We start from the raw sequence: 20,715 nt of genomic DNA, 5'->3' as shown, positions 1-20,715 counted from the left end.
CCTGTGATCGGTGGGATGTAAAGTAGGCGTCGACGTCACGTCCGCGTCACGTGACCACGACGTGGCAGACGTCATATAGCAACCGCTGTTTTGTTTAGTAGACTTACAGTTGTTATGCATTGACATAATGGCGCACACACCAAATAGATTTAAATAAATTAAATAATTCTTCTGCCCACTCTCTTTTAAACAAGTTAACTCTCCCCGCGGATTTGAATTCCGGCGAAAGTTACGCCCATCGACGTCACGTATGTCACGTGACCACGACGTGGCAGATGTCATATAGCAACCGCTGTTTTGTTTAGTAGATTTACAGTTGTTATGCATTGGCATAATGGTGTGCACTCAAAATAGATTTAAATAAATTAAATATTTCTTCTGCCTACTCCCTTTTAAACAAGTTAACTCTGCCCACGTCCATTGACGTCTTGTCTGCGTCACGTGACCACGACGTAGCGACGTCATATAGTAACCGCTGTTTTGACCAGTAGACTTAGTTATTATGCGTTGACATAATGGCGCACTGGTTAGCATGGCCACCTCTTAAGCATGATGATGCGGGTTCGACGCCTGATCAATGTTAGCATGGAGTGAGCTGAAGTGCATGGCGCTGAAGATTTGAATCTTTGAAATGCGCTGAGGTCTGACATATCAGGCAGAATGGTTTGCCATCACGTTCAACAAAAAATAGAAACTTTCCCACTCTGATTAAAACGTCCTGTGTTCATCTACGTATTTTCGTTTTGCTGTGCATCTTTTCCCTGCCATTTCGAGAGCCCAATTGACACTCATAGTTTAAAGAAATGTGTTTGCCCATCCTACTTTGTGGAATTTCACCACATGCGCTTTTGACCAAAATACCAAATTGAACTCAAGTGAAGCCAACACGCACAACCCCCCCCCCCCCCCCCCCCCACACACACACACACACAAATGTTGATATGAACATAAAAGAGCCGCATGCGGTTCGTGAGTTGCGGCTTGGCCAAACCTGTACTATACAACTTTATTTGTATAAAATTTTCACAACAGCTGTCACACAAACAAAGCGGGAAAAACCGAAGACGTGCGTGTTCCGCCCACGCTGGATTTATTTGCACCTTTGAAAAGACACCGTATTGCCGCAGATGTGGCAAAGAGTACTTTTGGGCATCTGAGACGGAAGGATGTCCAAAGCATCACGTCACCTGCTCTGGTAGGCATGGTGGTGGGACGTTGAGGTCAACCGCTTTGGGGTTGGCTGAATCTTTGATCGCAGGATGCCACACACTTGAAGACAGAAGCAGAAAAGCAGAGCTAAATGCAAAATGTACTCACCGGTGACTCCAATTTTTTTCCCCCCTGAAGAAACAGCTGGACGGGTGGCCCCGGCTGGCCAGTGGGACTCTTGTTATTCTGACCCTTTTTAATGCGCGTTTGGGGCAACAACCGTTTTTTGTGGCGCTCTCTTCTGGTTCAAAAGTGCCCTGCATGTGAATTTGCTTTTCCTGCCTTCTGATTGGATGAGCGCCGGTGTGACGCGGTGCCTCTGTCACCGTGGCGGGGGGTATACGTTGGCATCGGAGCGTCTGCCAACGTCTGAGACCGGCTGGCAGTGTATCGGAGGTGTCGAGTGCGGTGCCGCTGGAGCTCACTCACCAGCTGGTGTTAGGGCCACAGAATGAAGGCCAAGGAGAAGAATAGAAAGAGAAACAGAAACTTCTCCTCCAATTGTTTGATTTGTCTCTTCTGAGCTTCGATGAATTCTTTCAGCTCTTTGTTCCTCTAGGACGGACAAATGGAAAGTGGCATTCAAAAGCCAGTAAGCGTACAAGTAAGTGCCGGGCTGGCTTTGGGCCCTTACCTGTTGCGCGCTGTGCAGCAGATCCATTCTCTCTTGGAGGATGCAAGCGTCGCGCTCCCTCAACTCGCACATCAGGGCTCGCTTCCATTGGTCCACGGCGCTCCTAAGCTCTTCTCTCTGATCCGCCGTCAGCACGTCATTCACGCCAGCGTGGCTGGCTTTTTCGCCGTCCGTGGCGGGGCAGTCCCGCTGCGGTAGCGCCTCGTACAACATGGCCTCCAGCTCCAGGATCCTCTGGGCCGCAATCCTCGTCCATCAGTGGTCCGGCGGGAGATTTGAGGGCGGCTTACCTTATGAGCCTGGTCCATGGAACACTTCCTGAAGTCCAACTTTTCATCCAGGTAGCCCTTCTGCTTGCAGAACATATCCTAGCACAGCTCAAGGTCAGAATTGTTGGGGCACATTGCCGGAGTTCCCCTTGGCTGATGTCGCGTGTCTGTCTACCTTCTCACTTTCAATGTCCAACATCTTCTGTTGAAGTGCTGACTTGGTCACTTTGATATATTCTAACCACTGAGGAAAGGCTGCTGTCACATAAGCAGAATGCGAGAGCGTGCGTGGACGTGCGCGTTACCTTCTCGGCTAGGGTGAGAAGGGTCCTGGCGTGAATCACGACCACCTGCTCCTCGTTGGTGAGATTCTGCAAGAGCCCAAAGGCACAGCGTCAACAAGCTTCTTTCAGCGCAAAGCCTTCCAAAAGTCACATTTGAGCCGCCGAGTCTCGTGGAGTGCGAACATAAGGAGTTCGACATACACTTACGGCGTTATAGCCCAGGATGTCCAGCTTCTTCATCAGATCACTGATGACGATGTCCGGGGGAAAGGCGCAAGGAGCAATGTAAGGTGTTCTGGGACCTCGGGTTAAGGTTAGGGTTGCGAGGGACGCCTTACGTACGCTCACGCCCTCGGCCTCGCAGTAGATCTGCAAAGGGCTGAGGCCGTCTGGGAAACGGACTTGCAGAAACTTCAAGACGGGGGAGCGCCACTCCTTCTCCTGAAAGGCAGAGGCATGCATCCGTCCGTCCGTCCGTCCGTCCGTCACATCTCTGGCCTCAACACGCTTGTGCGAGTCTTCCCACCTCCAGCTCCAGGATGCGGAACTCAAGCAGTTCGTTTTGGTCTCGGATATCCTGGATGTGCTCTTTCAGACGCGCTTCTTCCGCCTCCATCCGCCTGACCTGAAAAGACAGTCAGACCTCATCTGCGGGGCTTCCCGACAGGTGTGACGCCAAGCGACTCCGCCCAGCGCCTTTCTTTCCGTCACCTTTTCGGCCAACTGCTGATTGCTCTGACGCAGCAGCTGCTTCTCCTCCACCCACTTGACATTCTAGAAGAGACAAACGCGTGGACAGCTTTGGAATGTTGTGTCATTTTCATCCACAAATTCTTTGGTTGACTGGAAAATGACATTTGCTTTTCTCCGCATTTTCCCAGCCACGTTCGGGGGGGGGGGTTGGTCCAGTAATGCCAGACGGATGAGTGACTGAAGAATGTAGCTATTTTGTCTGAGAAAAAGGTGTGCTCATTGATGAGCTTACCTGTCCTTGTTGCTTCAGCGCTGACTCCAGATCTGCTACTCTGCTTTGATAGTGACCCATTTCTACCATCAGCTTTTCTCTGGTCTGAAAGGAGGAGGAGGGAGGCTCCTCCTCCTCCTTTCAGACCAGAGAACACCCGAGGCTGGGTGAGAACGGGGAGGCTGCGACCCGGCCGGGGGTTGCGGGAAGGGGCGCCACCTTGATCTCCTTCTCGGCGTCGTAGTCCCCTTCGCTGGTCTGGGCTAGCAGAGCGTAGGCTCGTTGCAGCGCTTGATATTCTTGCGTCAGCTGGCGGTAGCGAAGCTCCGCCTCTTCATGCACACACCAATGCAACACAGCACTAGTACCAGAATCAGTCAGACCGGCGACAAAGCACCCGCGACGCAAAGACGAGTCCGATTCCAGGCTGAAGAGGAATGTTTGGTGCCAATACGCTGGCAGAAATGGCGGGCTACCTCTTCGGGTTCCGTGTCGGGGGTTCTGTCGGTGTGAAAAGACAAGGACGATCCGTCCGAGTCCACCAACACGTCTTCGTCGTAGCCGTAAAATGTTTCGATGACCTGCGGGCGCGGAAGCAAACATCTCTCTGAACAAACTGAAGCGACACCTCACGATGAATCGACGAGAGGAACGATAGCGAGAAAAAGGCCATTTCATCTTGCGCAACACCAAGCAGCCGCAAACAAACAGACTCACCTTGCAGGACCTCACGCTTTGTTCCTCCTCAGAGATTCTCGACGTCGGTATCGTAGCAGCAAATCTCTCTCCTGTCGACACAAATAATCCGCCTTTGAGATTCTTTGGATGCAAAGGGAACGAACGGCTCCGGCGCAGAAACAAACGCGACTCACAATGACATTTCTGACATGAGCTCCTGTCTCCAGAGCCTGAAAAACACGTCACCGGCGATGATTGGAGGGACGCTCGTCTTTTCCAAAAGTGACAACTACAGGGTGTGTCAGGGTTTTCCAGATTATCTTTATCGTATCATTGTGTTGCTTTGACTTTGACTGCGACCTGTAATAAATAATATTATTTATCCCTTATTTATCCCTATCGCTTATCCCTTCCTACACAAAGTTGTAAAACACCCCTTGCTATGTTTTGACTAGAGGTCAAGGGCTTCCTCTATTCAATCCACTCTTACACCCACCCTGTTTCTCTTAATTAAAATGCTCGTGCAGGAGCCGAGAGTCAGACTTCATTCGTACAACGGATGGACTCTCCACCTGCAGGTGTCCAAAAGAACTTACTTGTCTCCCGTGTGGTTCTTGCAAAATAAGTTGGAGCGAGCGCAACTCTAACAGGGTGCATTTTGCCACTAGCTGCCTACGGACAATGACGTCGCGCTCGCGGCTCATGGTTGACGGGCTGAGCAGCCGGGCAAGTCCGTCGTTTTCAGCGCACAGCGAGTGGCAAAGGCGCTGACAAAACGGGAGCTTTGAGCTGCTGAAAACGGCAAAACAAGTCTAAAGCGTGTTCAAACGCGTGCGCACAATGCTCCTGCTTGAAAGGTCGGAATTTAAGGGGCCAATTTTTTGGATGGCGGCCGCCGGCCAAGCTTTGGACGGAAAAGGTTTCCTGGCGACAGCGAGCGAGCGCGGCGCTGCCGTACGTGCACCGAGTCGCCTGCCTGAAGACCTTGGACAAGTCGTCGATGATGTGCCGCTGCTCCACAACTTGAAGGAACTCCATTTCACCGTCCTGCTGGCCGCAACCGCGGTCCAGGTCATTGAGCGAACTAGGCCTTCTCTGTGGAACACAAATGCAGTGGACTCTGTTGGCACGCCGCCGTTGTCCGCGTCGACTTACCAAGCTTGCCATCTCCTCGTTCTCCTGGGTGACAAAGCGCACTTTGTTTTCAAGGCGACACAGCACCAGCGAGAGTTCTTCATTCTTCCTGCTCAGGCGTTTGTTTTTGTACAGGAGTGGCAGAAACTGGCTTTCTGTTTCTCTCAGTCGCTTTAGCTGCAAGCATGAAGTGCGGGATGTGAAAGACGCACAACACGCGGGCCAGAACGTATCCATTCCTTTTGCATCGGTTTGAACGGAATCGTGCCTTTGGCTCCCAATAAAAGACATCTACCAGGCAACCGACTCGCCGCGCCGCTCAACTAATAAGCAAGCGCAATGGGTGCCTCGCTGGATGGCGCGCATCAAACGTAGCGCAAACCTTCAAGCGTGCCGTCAATAAATTACCAGTTCATTGCGCTCTTCAGAAAGCAGGGCGTTTCGATCCTCCAGTTTCCTGATGACTGCGCTGAGCTCAGCGATTTTCAGATGAAACCGTCGCGTGTCCCGATCCTCCTGAGACTGAAAACGCCCCGCAACACACACACACAAGCACTCGTTCAAAGTTCAAAACTGTTTTTGTGCTACCTTCCTCCAGCAACGAACTAAGTCATGCGTACTGCAAGTGTGTGATGAGGTGGCTTACGCAATGAAGAGGATTGCTAGTAGCGGCGTTGACCCCACTTCCAGGGTAGTTTAGGCCCGCCCTTTGGGAATCCCTCAGGGCAGCGATCTGCTGCTCGGCAGCCTGAGTCTGCAGCTGAAGGCGGTGGACGTGGCCGGCCCCAGGGCTTCATCCAAAACACTAACCGCTCTGTCTTTCAGCTTGATCTCATCCGTCTGGATGTACAAACGGGGAGCGCTCAGGCAGGCGGGCAAACTCATTTGCCAGAATTGTGACAAAAACAAAGAGAGCAACCGGCCAATTTTTTTCTTGAATCGACTAGAACACCTTTGCTGTGACAAAAGCGAAGCGAGCAACCGGACATTTTCTTCTTGTGAAATAGAATAGAATAGAATGCCTTAGGTGTCATTGCACTGCAGGTATACAACGAAATTGGGAACATAGCCACGCACCGCGCATCTGATCAGTCCTACCAGTCGGCGGATCTCCCTCTCGCAGTCTCTCTTGGTTCGGCTCAGCTCCTCCCGATGCTGGTGATGAGCCGATCGGAGCTCGGCCGCTCGGGACTGCCAGGCCTGCTGGGCCGCTGCCAGGGCTTCTTCCGCGCTCCTGGTGGAGGCGACACCGCTCGGTCTCCCGACACCGCCGCGTCTCCTCCACCTCCGCCAGCAAAGCGCCCCCCCTCCTCACCTGAGCAGACATTGCGCCACACCGGGCCGTTGAGACCGCAACGGAGCGCCGCGACGCTTACTGGGGACAAGCTACACAATACGGTCGCGGCCGCATCGAAGCCCGACGTGGCGTGCGGATAGTCAGACACGGATAGAGCGGATCACCTTGTCCATGGAGCCGTCCCTCAGGCTGAGGACCAAGGCATTCAGTCGCTGGATCTCTCCATCTTTGATTTTGATCACTCTCATCAGCTCCATTTCATGCTGCCGCAGTAATGTCTCCCTGGTAGCAGTAATGTCTCCCTGGTAATGGCTAACTCTTTCTGCTTCTCCTCATGGAGTTTGCTTTTGAGTTCCGTCATGGCGGCGGTGGCACGGTGGTGCTCCGCCCGCAGGTCCTGACTTCTCTCTCTCTCCAGACAGCTGACCTGACATGACTTAGACTTAGACTTAGACAAACTTTATTGTCATCTTGTCTGCACATGGTGCATACAAAACGAAATTCCGTTGCATACGTCTTACAACAAAGTAGTGATATTGCAGTTGAATAGAAGTAACATATCCTATGACAATATATATATATACATATACTATATATATATATATATATATATTAAAAATAAGTATAAAGTGCAGCAGTGATAATTATGCAATAGTGCAAGTAGGCAAAACAGTATTCAAGAGTGTGCAGAGGAATGCTAAACCATGTATTAAACTTCTATTTAAAGGGTTTATACAAGTTCAGTAAAGTTGGTAGTGCGAGATAGTGCAAGATAGAGGTCCGTAGTGTCATAAAGTACAGTTCTGTGAATGTGTGATGCAGAGTTCAGTTTAGAGCTCAACAGTTCTAGTGTTCAACAGTCTGATGACAGCAGGGAAAAAGCTGTTGCAGAACCTGGTGGACCTGCAGCGGATGCTGCAAACCTCTTCCCAGAGGGCAGCAGGGAGAACAGTCCATGGTGGGGGTGTGATGGGTCATTGATGATGTTACGGGCACGGGACATGCAGCGCTGAGATGAAATGTCCTGAATGGAGGGAAGAGGAGCCCCTATGATCCTCTCTGCTGTCCTCACCACTCTCCTCACGTTCTTCCAATCGGAGGCGGTGCAGCCTCCACACCACACAGAGAGACAGCTTGTCAGAATGCTCTCTATGGTGCTCCTGTAGAACGTCCTCATGATGGGTGGGGGCAGGTGGGCTTTCCTCATCCTCCGCAGGAAGTACAAGCGCTTCTGTGCCCTCTTGACCAGTGCCGTAGTGTTCATAGTCCAGGTGAGGTCTTCTGTGATGTGGACCCCCAGGAATTTGGTGGTGCTGACCACCTCCACAGCTGAGCTGTTGATGATCAGTGGAGCGTGGTGAGGCTGTTTTTTCCTGAAGTCGACGATGATCTCCTTCATCTTCTCCTCATTCAGGATCAGGCTGTTTTCTCTGCACCAGCCCACCAGCTGCTCCACCTCCTCTCTGTAGTCCAGGTCGTTGTTGTCTCTGATGAGCCCCACCACCGTTGTGTCGTCTGCTGACTTCACGATGTGATTGGTGGTGAACCTGAGGACGCAGTCGTGTGTCATCAGGGTGCACAGCAGGGGGCTCAGGACGCAGCCCTGAAGGGAGCCTGTGCTGAGGGTGATGACATCAGAGGTGTTCTGTCCGACCCGGACTGACTGAGGTCTGTTGGTGAGGAAGTCTAGCAGCCAGTTGCGAAGGGGGGTGTTGAAGCCCAGGTGTTCCAATTTTCCTACCAGATGCTGTGGGATGATGGTGTTAAACGCTGAGTCCAGGAACAGCCTCCGCACATGGGTGTTCTTCTCCTCCAGGTGAGCCAGGCTCAGGTGAAGAACGGAGGAGATGGCGTCCTGAGTGGAGCGGTTTTGCCGGTCGGCAAACTGGAACGGGTCAAATAATAGGGGGAGTCTGGAAACGATGTGACCTTTAAGCAGCCTTTCGAAGCACTTCATCATAACCGGAGTCAGTGCAACAGGCCGGTAATCATTAAATGAGGTGATTTGAGGTTTCTTCGGCACCGGAATGATGGAGGCAGTCTTAAAGCACGCCGGCACTGTGGCTTGGCCCAGCGAGGTGTTAAAAATGTCTGTGATGACCCCAGCCAGATGACTTGCACATTCCCTGAACACACGCCCAGGAATGTTGTCGGGGCCAGGGGCCTTACAGGGGTTGACTCTCCTCAGGGTCTTCAACACATCGGCGGAGTCAAGGCAGAGTACCTCCTCTTCCTGATGGGGGACAGTTTTAACTGCTGGAGTGCCGTTTAGTGCCTCGAACCTCCCAAAGAAGTTATTTAGACCATTTAGAAAGTCAGCATCAACTACACCCACCGGGGGGGGGGAGGGTGAGTTGTAGTCTGTAATCGCCCGTATGCCTTGCCACATACTCCTGATGTTTTTGACGTCGTGGAAACGATCCTGAAATTTTCGACTGCGGTCTCGCTTCGCTATCCTGATGGCACGGTTCAAGTTGGCTCTCGCTGTCCTCAGTGTCTCCTTGTCGCCAGACTTGAAGGCAGAGTTCCGCGCTCGTAGCGTTTGACGTACCTCCTCAGTCATCCAGGGTCGTTGGTTGCCCCGGGTGATGATATTCTTAGTGGTGCTGACGTCCTCGGTGCATTTGTTGATGTAGGCTGACACAGTCATGGCACACGCATGTCTAATCTACATCGGGAAAACTGGGAGGGAGGGAGGCAGGCAGGGAGGCAGGCAGGGAGGCAGGCAGGGAGGCAGGCAGTGTCTGTCTGTTGAGGTTTTCACCTTGTTCTTCTCCTGCTGAAGTTCTAACTGGACGTCCATCAGTTTGGTTCTCAGCTCGTCATTGGCGGCCTGAAGGGCGTCCGTTCGCTCCGCCTTGGCCCGCCCTGCCGGAGCTCGTTTGGACATCTCTTACTCGAGTCTCGCCCGGTCGTCAGTCAGAGATCACAACATTTGTACCTGGAGAGCACAAACGCAGCGCTGTTTTCCACTGGCTTCGAACTCAACTTCAATCGGTACCGTAACTTACAACATCATAAACATAGAACTAGCTTGACTTATTCATTGAATAAATGCATTTGGTTCTTCAAAACTGCATCACGCAACATAGCGTGACCGAGACGGCCGTTATCCACCTGCGTGAAGTTATTTGGTGAAATGAATGAGATGTTTAAGACACCATCGTTCTGTCTCTATGTAGATGAAGGGAAATAATCGATTGCTGAAGGTCCAAAGGTGTTGTGATAAACAAATAAACATATTAGTGATTAGTGACATATTTGTGATAAACATATTGGGCAGGATAATCACATATGTTAACGTGACTGCCCACACTGTATTTATTTATGGTTATTTGTTAAATCGAGTACTGTTAGACATGAAATAGGAAGTGTTTAACATAAATGGAAGACGAAAGGGGTACTCACCATTGTAGCTCCTGCTGGTCAATGATACGAGCCTCTTCTTGCAGTGGAAAACATACAGCCAACAAACACCGTGGAACCTAAAGGAATGAAATTAAACATTAACATTTAGCCTCAACCAACATTCACAGATACAACGCAACGCAAACTACACAAAGGTAAATCTTTTTAAACACAATGAGTTGTACTTACCGTGTACGCTCTAGACGGTCCACTTGCAAGCAGAAAATAAAGATATTTCTGTTGATAATCGTCGTGTTTGTATCCGGTGTCTCGCTCAAGGCCATTGCGCCCACAGATTTGAATTTTGGCGAGAGTTCAGCCTATTGACGTCATTTCCGCGGTGTAATACCCGCATATCTGAAACGGCAAAGTTAAGAGTAGAGTTAAATAAAGTTTTTAGTCAACGCAATAATTTACAACCGTTGACCAGTCGAAATAATCGTCGAAATTTGGCGTCTGTGGCTGGAAGCAGACGCCGAGTTCGACATTCCTCCCAAACGCCACACTCCCTCGCTTTTCAGGGCTAAAAAAAACAGTTGTAATTACCTTGTACGCTCTAGACGGTCAAGTTGCAAGCTGAAAACAAAAATATTTGCCTTGTTAGTCATCGTGTTACTAACCGCTGTGTCTTGTTTGCCAGAATTGCCGCTTTCCTACTTCCTGTTGCAAGCCACGCCCACGGATTATAATTTTGCCGTGAGTTCCGCCTATTGACGTCATGTCCGCGTCACATGACTGCGACGTAATATTATCTAAAACTGTTTGTGCGGTATTGTGTTGTTCTGTGCGGTATTGTGTTATTCTGTGCGGCGTCGTGTTGTTCTGTGCGGCGTCGTGTTGTTCAGTGCGACGTCGTGTTGTTCAGTTCGGCATGGTGTTGTTCAGTGCGGCATGGTGTTGTTCAGTGCGGCATGGTGTTGTTCAGTGCGGCATAATGTTGTTCAGTGCGGCATAATGTTGTTCAGTGCGGCATGGTGTTGTTCAGTGCGGCATGGTGTTGTTCAGTGCGGCATGGTGTTGTTCAGTGCGGCATAATGTTGTTCAGTGCGCCATAATGTTGTTCAGTGCGGCATGGTGTTGTTCAGTGCGGGATGGTGTTGTTCAGTGCAGGATGGTGTTGTTCAGTGCGGCATGGTGTTGTTCAATGCGGCATGGTGTTGTTCAGTGCGGGATGGTGTTGTTCAGTGCGGCATGGTGTTGTTCAGTGCGGCATAATGTTGTTCAGTGCGGCATGGTGTTGTTCAGTGCGGCATGGTGTTGTTCAGTGCGGCATGGTGTTGTTCAGTGCGGCATGGTGTTGTTCAGTGCGGAATGGTGTTGTTCAGTGCGGCATGGTGTTGTTCAGTCCGGGATGGTGTTGTTCAATGCGGGATCGTGTTGTTCAGTGCGGGGTGGTGTTGTTCAGTGCGGGATGGTGTTGTTCAGTGCGGCATGGTGTTGTTCAATGCGGCATGGTGTTCTTCAGTGCGGGATGGTGTTGTTCATTGCGGCATGGTGTTGTTCAGTGCGGCATGGTGTTGTTCAGTGCGGCATGGTGTTGTTCAGTGCGGCATGGTGTTGTTCAGTGCGGCATAATGTTGTTCAGTGCGGCATGGTGTTGTTCAGTGTGGAAAGGTGTTGTTCAGTGCAGGATGGTGTTGTTCAGTGCGGCATGGTGTTGTTCAATGCAGGATCGTGTTGTTCAGTGCAGCATAATGTTGTTCAGTGCAGCATGGTGTTGTTCAGTGCGGCATGGTGTTGTTCAATGCGGCATGGTGTTGTTCACTGCGGGATAGTGTTGTTCAATGCGGGATCGTGTTGTTCAGTGCGGCATAATGTTGTTCAGTGCAGCATGGTGTTGTTCAGTGCGGCATGGTGTTGTTCAGTGCGACATAATGTTGTTTAGTGCGGCATAATGTTGTTCAGTGCGGCATAATGTTCAGTGCGGCATGGTGTTGTTCAGTGCGGCATGGTGTTGTTCAGTGCGGCATGGTGTTGTTCAGTGCGGCATGGTGTTGTTCAGTGCGGCATGGTGTTGTTCAGTGCGGGATGGTGTTGTTCAGTGCAGGATGGTGTTGTTCAGTGCGGCATGGTGTTGTTCAGTGCGGAATGGTGTTGTTCAGTGCGGCATGGTGTTGTTCAGTGCGGCATGGTGTTGTTCAGTGCAGGATGGTGTTGTTCAATGCGGGATCGTGTTGTTCAGTGCGGCATGGTGTTGTTCAGTGCGGCATGGTGTTGTTCAGTGCGGCATAATGTTGTTCAGTGCGGCATGGTGTTGTTCAGTGCGGCATGGTGTTGTTCAGTGCGGCATGGTGTTGTTCAGTGCGGCATGGTGTTGTTCAGTGCGGCATAATGTTGTCCAGTGCGCCATAATGTTGTTCAGTGCGGCATGGTGTTGTTTAGTGCGGGATGGTGTTGTTCAGTGCAGGATGGTGTTGTTCAGTGCGGCATGGTGTTGTTCAATGCGGCATGGTGTTGTTCAGTGCGGGATGGTGTTGTTCAGTGCGGCATGGTGTTGTTCAGTGCGGCATAATGTTGTTCAGTGCGGCATGGTGTTGTTCAGTGCGGCATGGTGTTGTTCAGTGCGGCATGGTGTTGTTCAGTGCGGCATGGTGTTGTTCAGTGCGGAATGGTGTTGTTCAGTGCGGCATGGTGTTGTTCAGTGCGGGATGGTGTTGTTCAATGCGGGATCGTGTTGTTCAGTGCGGGGTGGTGTTGTTCAGTGCAGGATGGTGTTGTTCAGTGCAGGATGGTGTTGTTCAGTGCGGCATGGTGTTGTTCAATGCAGGATCGTGTTGTTCAGTGCAGCATAATGTTGTTCAGTGCAGCATGGTGTTGTTCAGTGCGGCATGGTGTTGTTCAATGCGGCATGGTGTTGTTCAGTGCGGGATGGTGTTGTTCAGTGCGGCATGGTGTTTTTCAGTGCGGCATAATGTTGTTCAGTGCGGCATGGTGTTGTTCAGTGCGGCATGGTGTTGTTCAGTGCGACATAATGTTGTTCAGTGCGGCATAATGTTGTTCAGTGCGGCATGGTGTTGTTCAGTGCGGCATGGTGTTGTTCAGTGCGGCATGGTGTTGTTCAGTGCGGCATGGTGTTGTTCAGTGCAGGATGGTGTTGTTCAGTGCGGCATGGTGTTGTTCAATGCGGCATGGTGTTGTTCAGTGCGGGATGGTGTTGTTCAGTGCAGGATGGTGTTGTTCAGTGCGGCATGGTGTTGTTCAGTGCGGAATGGTGTTGTTCAGTGCGGCATGGTGTTGTTCAGTGCGGCATGGTGTTGTTCAGTGCAGGATGGTGTTGTTCAATGCGGGATCGTGTTGTTCAGTGCGGCATGGTGTTGTTCAGTGCGGCATGGTGTTGTTCAGTGCGGCATAATGTTGTTCAGTGCGGCATGGTGTTGTTCAGTGCGGCATGGTGTTGTTCAGTGCGGCATGGTGTTGTTCAGTGCGGCATGGTGTTGTTCAGTGCGGCATAATGTTGTCCAGTGCGCCATAATGTTGTTCAGTGCGGCATGGTGTTGTTTAGTGCGGGATGGTGTTGTTCAGTGCAGGATGGTGTTGTTCAATGCGGCATGGTGTTGTTCAATGCGGCATGGTGTTGTTCAGTGCGGGATGGTGTTGTTCAGTGCGGCATGGTGTTGTTCAGTGCGGCATAATGTTGTTCAGTGCGGCATGGTGTTGTTCAGTGCGGCATGGTGTTGTTCAGTGCGGCATGGTGTTGTTCAGTGCGGCATGGTGTTGTTCAGTGCGGAATGGTGTTGTTCAGTGCGGCATGGTGTTGTTCAGTGCGGGATGGTGTTGTTCAATGCGGGATCGTGTTGTTCAGTGCGGGGTGGTGTTGTTCAGTGCAGGATGGTGTTGTTCAGTGCAGGATGGTGTTGTTCAGTGCGGCATGGTGTTGTTCAATGCAGGATCGTGTTGTTCAGTGCAGCATAATGTTGTTCAGTGCAGCATGGTGTTGTTCAGTGCGGCATGGTGTTGTTCAGTGCGGGATGGTGTTGTTCAGTGCGGCATGGTGTTTTTCAGTGCGGCATAATGTTGTTCAGTGCGGCATGGTGTTGTTCAGTGCGGCATAATGTTCAGTGCGGCATAATGTTGTTCAGTGCGGCATGGTGTTGTTCAGTGCGACATAATGTTGTTCAGTGCGGCATAATGTTGTTCAGTGCGGCATGGTGTTGTTCAGTGCGGCATGGTGTTGTTCAGTGCGGCATGGTGTTGTTCAGTGCGGCATGGTGTTGTTCAGTGCGGAATGGTGTTGTTCAGTGCGGCATGGTGTTGTTCAGTGCGGCATGGTGTTGTTCAGTGCAGGATGGTGTTGTTCAATGCGGGATGGTGTTGTTCAGTGCGGGATGGTGTTGTTCAGTGCAGGATGGTGTTGTTCAGTGCGGCATGGTGTTGTTCAATGCGGCATGGTGTTGTTCAGTGCAGGATGGTGTTGTTCAATGCGGCATGGTGTTGTTCAGTGCGGCATGGTGTTGTTCAGTGCGGCATGGTGTTGTTCAGTGCAGCGTAATGTTGTTCAGTTCGGCATGGTGTTGTTCAGTGCGGAATGGTGTTGTTCAGTGCGGCATGGTGTTGTTCAGTGCGGGATGGTGTTGTTCAGTGCGGCATGGTGTTGCTCAGTGCGGCATGGTGTTGTTCAGTGCGGGATGGTGTTGTTCATTGCGGCATGGTGTTGTTCAGTGCGGCATGGTGTTGTTCAGTGCGGCATGGTGTTGTTCAGTGCGGCATGGTGTTGTTCAGTGCGCCATAATGTTGTTCAGTGCGGCATGGTGTTGTTCAGTGCGGGATGGTGTTGTTCAGTGCGGGATGGTGTTGTTCAGTGCGGCATGGTGTTGTTCAATGTGGGATCGTGTTGTTCAGTGCGGCATGGTGTTGTTCAGTGCGGCATGGTGTTGTTCAGTGCGGCATGGTGTTGTTCAGTGCGGCATGGTGTTGTTCAGTGCGGCATAATGTTGTTCAGTGCGGCATAATGTTGTTCAGTGCGGCATGGTGTTGTTCAGTGCGGCATGGTGTTGTTCAGTGCGGCATGGTGTTGTTCAGTGCAGGATGGTGTTGTTCAGTGCGGCATGGTGTTGTTCAATGCGGCATGGTGTTGTTCAGTGCGGGATGGTGTTGTTCAGTGCGGCATGGTTGTTCAGTGCGGCATGGTGTTCAGTGCGGCATGGTGTTCAGTGCGGCATGGTGTTGTTCAGTGCGGCATGGTGTTGTTCAGTGCAGGATGGTGTTGTTCAATGCAGGATCGTGTTGTTCAGTGCGGCATGGTGTTGTTCAGTGCGGCATGGTGTTGTTCAGTGCGGCATAATGTTGTTCAGTGCGGCATGGTGTTGTTCAGTGCGGCATGGTGTTGTTCAGTGCGGCATGGTGTTGTTCAGTGCGGCATGGTGTTGTTCAGTGCGGCATAATGTTGTTCAGTGCGGCATGGTGTTGTTCAGTGCGGAATGGTGTTGTTCAGTGCGGCATGGTGTTTAGTGCGGGATGGTGTTGTTCAGTGCAGGATGGTGTTGTTCAGTGCGGCATGGTGTTGTTCAGTGCGGGATGGTGTTCAATGCGGGATCGTGTTGTTCAGTGCGGCATGGTGTTGTTCAGTGCGGCATGGTGTTGTTCAGAGCGGCATGGTGTTGTTCATTTCGGCATAATGTTGTTCAGTGCGGCATAATGTTGTTCAGTGCGGCATGGTGTTGTTCAGTGCGGGATGGTGTTGTTCAGTGCCTTATAATGTTGTTCAGTGCGGCATGGTGTTGTTCAGTGCGGCATGGTGTTGTTCAGTGCGGCATGGTGTTGTTCAGTGCGGCATAATGTTGTTCAGTGCGGCATAATGTTGTTCAGTGCGGCATGGTGTTGTTCAGTGCGGGATGGTGTTGTTCAGTGCGGGATGGTGTTGTTCAGTGCGGCATGGTGTTCAATGCGGAATGGTGTTGTTCAGTGCAGGATGGTGTTGTTCAGTGCGGCATGGTGTTGTTCAGTGCGGCATAATGTTGTTCAGTGCGGCATGGTGTTGTTCAGTGCGGCATGGTGTTGTTCAGTGCGGCATGGTGTTGTTCAGTGCGGCATAATGTTGTTCAGTGCGGCATGGTGTTGTTCAGTGCGGCATGGTGTTGTTCAGTGCGGCATAATGTTCAGTGCGGCATAATGTTGTTCAGTGCGGCATGGTGTTGTTCAGTGCGGGATGGTGTTGTTCAGTGCAGGATGGTGTTGTTCAGTGCGGCATGGTGTTCAGTGCGGGATGGTGTCTTTCAGTGCGGCATGGTGTCGTTCAGTGCGGCATGGTGTCTTTCAGTGCGGCATGGTGTCGTTCAGTGCGGCATGGTGTCTTTCAGTGCGGCATGGTGTCTTTCAGTGAGGCATGGTGTTGTTCAGTGCGGCATGGTGTTGTTTAGTGCGGCATGGTGTTGTTCAGTGCGGGATGGTGTTGTTCAGTGTGGCATGGTGTTCAGTGCGGCATGGTGTTGTTCAGTGCGGTATCGTGTTGTTCAGTGCGGTATCGTGTTTCTCAGTGCGGTATCGTGTTGTTCAGTGCAGTATCGTTGTGTTGTTCGTATTGTGTTTAACACTTAGCCTCTAACACTTAGCCTCTAACACTTAGCCTCTAGCATCTAGAAGGTAAATAAATAGGAAGGAAGGACTCACCGGTGACGCCTTTGCCCACGTCCAAGCGTTGTACTTTGTATTTTCATCCTTCTGACAGTGGAAAACATAGCCAACAAACACCGTGGAACCTAAACGAATGAAAGAAAACTATCATTTGGCCACAACCAACATTCACAGATACAACACAATGTGACGTGCGGGGTTGAGGTTAAAGGTTGAGTGAAGGGCCCTCGTTTTAAACTACTTTTTTGAAAAGGATTGGGAACAAGTAAGACGTATTTAATTTATTTAATGGGAAGTAGTAAGAGCTATATAATTTAATCTATGTATTATATTCTATTGTATTGTATTCTGTTGTATTCTTTTGGATTGTATTCACACTAACCCCACTAAAACTTCAGCCCACAAAAACTCGCCTCTGGCGCCTAGCCTCTGGCACTTAGCCTCTAACACTTAGCCTTTAACACTTAGCCTTTAACACTTAGCCTTTAACACTTAGCCTTTAACACTTAGCCTAGAAGGTGAATAAATAGGGTTAAAGGTTGAGTGAAGGGACCTCGTTTTAAACTACTTTTTTGAAAAGGAGTGGGAACAAGTAAGACGTATTTAATTTATTTAATGGGAAGTAGTAAGACTTATTAAATTTATTTAATCTACTTTTCTTCCCAGGCAAAATTTGATGTGCTGCAATTCCAAATTTCCAAAGTGAATGAAGGAATGAAGTCCTTTAAATTATGATTTTATATAAATACTAGGCATTAACACAAAATCGACGGCACAAAATGGGCAGACTTTACTTGTTTGAAAAGGACTGGTTACAAGACAGACTTTTTTAATTTATTTAATGGGAAGAAGACTTATTTAGTTTAATTGATCTATTTTTGTTCCCTGGCAAAATTCGATTTGCTGCAATTCCAAATTTCCAAAGTGAATGAAGGAAAGAAGTCGTTTAAATTATGATTTTGTTTAAATACTAGGCATAGACACAAAATCTACGGCACAAAATGGGCAGACTTTACTTGTTTGAAGAGGACTGGTTACAAGACAGACTTTTCTGATTTATTTAATGGGAAGAAGACTTATTTAGTTTATTTAATCTATTTTTGTTCCCTGGCAAAATTGGATTTGCTGAAATTGTATTTTGCCAAATCTTGCCTTGAGACCTGATAGGAAGTATTAAACGCTTAGTTAAATCAATACAAGTTGGTAATAAGAGCGAGTAATGTTGGTTGAACCGATGAATGAAGGTTGAAAGCAATTTAAATTATGACTTTGTATAAATACTAGATATTAACAGAACATCTACTGCGCGAAATGGGCAGAGTTTACTTGTTTGAGAAGGAGTGGCTTATTCAAAACTAAGATTTATTTAATCTGTTTGTTCCCAGGCAAAATTGGATGTGATGCAATTCCAAATTTCACCACATGATGGTGCCCAATTTTGACTTCATAGGACATATTAAACACTTAGCTTGTTATTATGTTCAAGGTAATCAGATTTGTTTATTATTCTAATGGCCTCTTCAAAACTATTCTGGATTACTACTTTGGATCTATTCTACATCACTTGGCAACAACATACTCTGTAACAGATTAGGCAGTATAATCATATCTGTTAACTTGAGAGTGCCCACACTCAATCTACTTATCGTGATGTGTTAAATCAATTACTGTTAGACATTATTTGTCTGATAATCTACCAAATCTTTGAATTGAAGAATTTGTGATTTAATTAATAGCTTGTTCAGGGTAATCAGACTTGTATATAATTCTAATGGCCTTCTTTTGAAAACTATTCTGAATTACAACTTTGGATCTTATATTACTTTGCAACAATCTACTCCGTGACAGATTAGGCAGTATAATCACATATGTTAACTTCAGTGCCCACACTGTATTTATTTATGGTTATTTGTTAAATCAAGTACTGTTAGACATGAAATAGGAAGTGTTTAACATAAATGTTATGGCTACTCACCATTGTAGCTCGCTCCTGGTCAATGATACGAGCCTCTTCTTGCAGTGGAAAACTTGCAGCCAACAAACACCGTGGAACCTAAAGGAATGAAATTAAACATTAACATTTCGCCTCGACCAATTTTCACACGTACAACGCAACGCGGCTACACTTCTGCTATTACAAACGTAAATCTCCTTAAACACAATGAGTGTTACTTACCGTGTACGCTCTAGACGGTCCAGTTGCAAGCAGAAAATAAAGATATTTCTGTTGATAATCGTCGCTGCTCAGTGGCTCACGGCCATCGCGCCAACAGATTTGAATCGGAGGTTCGGGCAATTACGTCATATCCGCGGCACATGACTGCGACGTAATACCCGCTTATCTGAAACGGCAGTTAAAAGTAGAGTTACATCAAGTTTTCTTGGAACCTAAACGAATGAAAGAAAACTATCATTTGGCCACAACCAACATTCACAGATACAACACAACGTGCGGGGTTGAGGTTAAAGATTGAGTGAAGGGCCCTCGTTTTAAACTACTGTTTTGAAAAGGAGTGGGAACAAGTAAGACGTATTTAATTTATTTAATGGGAAGTAGTAAGACTTATTAAATTTATTTAATCTACTTTTCTTCCCAGGCAAAATTTGATGTGCTGCAATTCCAAATTTCCAAAGTGAATGAAGGAATGAAGTCCTTTAAATTATGATTTTATATAAATACTAGGCATTAACACAAAATCGACGGCACAAAATGGGCAGACTTTACTTGTTTGAAAAGGACTGGTTACAAGACAGACTTTTTTAATTTATTTAATGGGAAGAAGACTTATTTAGTTTAATTGATCTATTTTTGTTCCCTGGCAAAATTCGATTTGCTGCAATTCCAAATTTCCAAAGTGAATGAAGGAAAGAAGTCGTTTAAATTATGATTTTGTTTAAATACTAGGCATAGACACAAAATCTACGGCACAAAATGGGCAGACTTTACTTGTTTGAAGAGGACTGGTTACAAGACAGACTTTTCTGATTTATTTAATGGGAAGAAGACTTATTTAGTTTATTTAATCTATTTTTGTTCCCTGGCAAAATTGGATTTGCTGAAATTGTATTTTGCCAAATCTTGCCTTGAGACCTGATAGGAAGTATTAAACGCTTAGTTAAATCAATACAAGTTGGTAATAAGAGCGAGTAATGTTGGTTGAACCGATGAATGAAGGTTGAAAGCAATTTAAATTATGACTTTGTATAAATACTAGATATTAACAGAACATCTACTGCGCGAAATGGGCAGAGTTTACTTGTTTGAGAAGGAGTGGCTTATTCAAAACTAAGATTTATTTAATCTGTTTGTTCCCAGGCAAAATTGGATGTGATGCAATTCCAAATTTCACCACATGATGGTGCCCAATTTTGACTTCATAGGACATATTAAACACTTAGCTTGTTATTATGTTCAAGGTAATCAGATTTGTTTATTATTCTAATGGCCTCTTCAAAACTATTCTGGATTACTACTTTGGATCTATTCTACATTACTTGGCAACAACATACTCTGTAACAGATTAGGCAGTATAATCATATCTGTTAACTTGAGAGTGCCCACACTCAATCTACTTATCGTGATGTGTTAAATCAATTACTGTTAGACATTATTTGTCTGATAATCTACCAAATCTTTGAATTGAAGAATTTGTGATTTAATTAATAGCTTGTTCAGGGTAATCAGACTTGTATATAATTCTAATGGCCTTCTTTTGAAAACTATTCTGAATTACAACTTTGGATCTTATATTACTTTGCAACAATCTACTCCGTGACAGATTAGGCAGTATAATCACATATGTTAACTTCAGTGCCCACACTGTATTTATTTATGGTTATTTGTTAAATCAAGTACTGTTAGACATGAAATAGGAAGTGTTTAACATAAATGTTATGGCTACTCACCATTGTAGCTCGCTCCTGGTCAATGATACGAGCCTCTTCTTGCAGTGGAAAACTTGCAGCCAACAAACACCGTGGAACCTAAAGGAATGAAATTAAACATTAACATTTCGCCTCGACCAATTTTCACACGTACAACGCAACGCGGCTACACTTCTGCTATTACAAACGTAAATCTCCTTAAACACAATGAGTGTTACTTACCGTGTACGCTCTAGACGGTCCAGTTGCAAGCAGAAAATAAAGATATTTCTGTTGATAATCGTCGCTGCTCAGTGGCTCACGGCCATCGCGCCAACAGATTTGAATCGGAGGTTCGGGCAATTACGTCATATCCGCGGCACATGACTGCGACGTAATACCCG

At 48.0% G+C, this 20,715-nt stretch overlaps 1 long non-coding RNA gene across 1 annotated transcript; it reads right to left on the bottom strand.

The window, feature by feature from the left end:
- Positions 1–9,028: 9,028 nt before the first annotated feature.
- Positions 9,029–20,424, bottom strand: LOC148377835 (uncharacterized). Its single transcript, XR_015856393.1, has 8 exons — positions 20,354–20,424; positions 18,624–18,789; positions 18,423–18,500; positions 16,484–16,572; positions 10,424–10,453; positions 10,067–10,234; positions 9,878–9,954; positions 9,029–9,410 (listed from the first exon to the last, which is right to left on the bottom strand). It is a non-coding gene; the product is annotated as an uncharacterized LOC148377835 (long non-coding RNA).
- Positions 20,425–20,715: the final 291 nt, after the last annotated feature.

This window comes from Syngnathus floridae, unplaced genomic scaffold, assembly GCF_059516105.1.
Source record: "Syngnathus floridae isolate MCC-2025c unplaced genomic scaffold, RoL_Sflo_1.0 HiC_scaffold_82, whole genome shotgun sequence".
In the NCBI taxonomy this organism is placed as follows: Eukaryota; Metazoa; Chordata; class Actinopteri; order Syngnathiformes; family Syngnathidae; genus Syngnathus; species Syngnathus floridae.
The sequence above is the reverse complement of the archived record's forward strand: the minus strand, read 5'-3'. Positions and strand labels throughout refer to the sequence as shown.